Raw genomic sequence first — 2,952 nt, 5'->3', positions numbered from 1 at the left:
TATGAAACAAAATGTTTTGAATGTATGAGCCAAACAATCCAATGAGTAATGCAAGTCTTAGGTGAATATGCCAACTTATGTGGTAATAACCCAATGTGGGTTGATGCTCATATAGTTATTGCCTGTTTTACAGAACCTATCAAGGATAGCCCAACTTTACCATCTAAAACAAAGACTATGAGACATAATACTTCATAACTACACCATCCTTATAATGGTGCCTCTGTTTCCTACAATTTCAATGTATATGATCCATATATTCTTTTTGTAAAATTAATTCGATTCATTTCTTTCAAGATTGCCCAGACCATGAGACATCTGAAGTAAGAGAAGAGATCTATATCCCAGTCCTTTTATAGTGGGACTATCCTAGTGAAGCATCAAACAAATTCAGCACAGAAGTTCGCAACCTCATTTATCAAACTCACCAGTGATCTCATATTTAAAAGGTCATGTTAAAGCTTTGCTAGCTACTAATGCATTTACTTGTCAAAAGCCTGTCTATTAATGGAACTTTAGGATATCTACATTTAATCTAGTTTTGGCTACATTCTTCCAAAAAAAAAAAGAACAACATAGATTTCACAATTCATACTAATTAAAATTGACATGCAAACAACAAGTGCCAAAACAAAAAAAAAAAAAAACTCATTTACTCTGTGTGTCTCTTTTATTCAGAAACCATATCTGCCTAAATGTGTAGATAAACGAAGCTCCTCACGGTAGTTTAATACTTAGCACTACGTACCACTCAATTCTGTACAATAATTTAGGATAATTACTACCTAATCTGATTTTTTTTCTTGCATAATTGTATGGCTAATCTTGTTTATTTGATGAAAAGGATACACATGACCTCTTTCCAGGTTACTCAATATAAGACAGGCGATAGGTAACACAAACTACTTAGAGTAAGCAAAGAAATATTTTGAAAGCATTGGTATCCTGAAAGCTATAGAAAACCAACAGGTATTGTCAAGATTAAGAGATTAGAACCTAAGTTCTTTGTTGGAATAACAGGAAGGATAGATTTTGTTTTCAGACAATTGAACATGGCAAAGGCATGTTATTACAGAGTGCTCAACTTGGCGAGTACCTCTAAACCTTGGCCTTGCCAACTGCCATGGAGATGTAGAGCCCCTTCAAAAGTTCGCAGTTTTGGTTGGATATATCTACATAAAGCATGATTTATAAAGGGATTCATTCAGTATAGAATGAATGCATAAAATAAAAGAAAGGAAGCTAACCAAATGGTGTAGTTAAAAATCTTCAATCTCAAATAAAAGCTATAAGCAGAAATCTGAATATCCAAGCTCACCCACAATTGCAATTGTATCTTTATAAATTTGTAATTGTACCCTATATCAAGGTCCCCCAGTATGCGGCAAAGGTACATAATAATACTTCCTATCATTGAACAATCAGAAGCACCGCGCCAATAACATCCATCAATCCAAAGAAAAGATCAACCCTGTATTTTTTTAGTTATTTCGGATATAAAAAAAAATGCTTCTTCTATAGCCATGTAATTCTCCATATTGAACTGGTGCAGTAGCTTACCAACTTGTAGAAGAGTGTGTCCCTCATTAAGTCTTAGTTGTATCCTAAAGCAGTATACTGTCTGATTTCCATTTTTTTCAGGTGGCGGGTTTGTTGATTACATGTGTCAAAACAATTTAATATGGGTGTATTAATAATAAGTCATAAATAGACATGAAAGTTGGTTGTAAATTTGTGATTCTGTGAAGTCCATAAAGTGCATTTTTGGTTGGATTCACCTCTAATTCTAAATACACTCTGAAATATATAATTGAATGTTTCTTTTCAAAAGGTAAGGAAGGGGGAGCAGAATACCTCAAATGCTCAACTTTCGATTGCAGCTTGTAAGCATAGAATTACACGTCGCTATTCAGCATCGAAACTAATTGGAGTTCCATCAGTAAGCCTAATGAAGAATTCCTGAGACAAGATTGTGTCAAATTTGAGCAATGGTACATTCATAAAAACTACTAAAAAATTAGGAGCAAGTTAAGTTGATAAAGCTATTTATACAAAGTATGCCTTGTCCACAACTGCATTACTCAAGGGACAGGGATTATTATCGACTCCTTGTATGGCGACATTTTGTTATTCACATCTACAGCAATTTGTCATTGCAATCACAACCTCATCATCGCCTTCCTGTATTACAGTACTAAATATGAAGTGTTATAGAGAAGAGAAAAGAGCCAAACAACTGAGTGCTATGAAGCAAAAATATCGTCCACTACTCATAAGAACTATAAAGTAAATCTTTTCCTAGCTGAATTGTCCATATAATTTCTACTGATGAAGGCATAACCATAGTGTTGACACCAAATTTTAGGTCACCATATTCAAAAATAACGTCTCAGGAAGCCCTGATTGTTAAAAAAAAAAAAATAGCACTTTTTACACATTTTTGCATTTTCAGCAATTTATTGATAATTATCTTTATTTCTGCAAATATTAGGATTTTTATCAATTTATTATGTTAAATTAATTTCAGTAATCATTGTTTTTCATGGCAAGCACATACACAATACTAAAATTTTATTTCAGTAAATAATCATTTTTTAGTTCTTTACAACACAGTACTTTTTTCAAGTATCAAACACATTTTTATTTACATTTATTTAATTGCATATTAGTACTTATATTTTCATAATAGTGGATTTAGGCTCGTGCTAAGCCCGGGCCCGAACTACATGTAATTTATACTTGCAACTTTTTTTTTTGTTTTCTTGCTATTCTTGCTTTGTTTTTGTAACATTATATTAGTTGTAAAAGTAGTTCGATAATATCTCAATATTTTTAAAATATTAAATTAAGTTTTGGACAATAAAATCTTTTGCCTTATGTTGGATTAACTTCATTATGTTTTCCTCAATTAAACTTATATTTAATAACTCATTTTTTGCAAAAAAGATTACA

At 32.0% G+C, this 2,952-nt stretch overlaps 1 long non-coding RNA gene across 1 annotated transcript; it reads right to left on the bottom strand.

Moving 5' to 3' along the window:
• Positions 1-1,041: 1,041 nt before the first annotated feature.
• LOC132060862 (uncharacterized) lies at positions 1,042-2,203 on the bottom strand. The gene is made up of 3 exons (XR_009416045.1): positions 2,053-2,203; positions 1,855-1,959; positions 1,042-1,172 (listed from the first exon to the last, which is right to left on the bottom strand). It is a non-coding gene; the product is annotated as an uncharacterized LOC132060862 (long non-coding RNA).
• Between the last annotated feature and the right edge of the window lie 749 nt (positions 2,204-2,952).

This window comes from Lycium ferocissimum, chromosome 6 (genome assembly GCF_029784015.1).
Source record: "Lycium ferocissimum isolate CSIRO_LF1 chromosome 6, AGI_CSIRO_Lferr_CH_V1, whole genome shotgun sequence".
Classification (NCBI taxonomy): domain Eukaryota; kingdom Viridiplantae; phylum Streptophyta; class Magnoliopsida; order Solanales; family Solanaceae; genus Lycium; species Lycium ferocissimum.
This window is presented reverse-complemented; position numbering and strand designations above follow the sequence as displayed.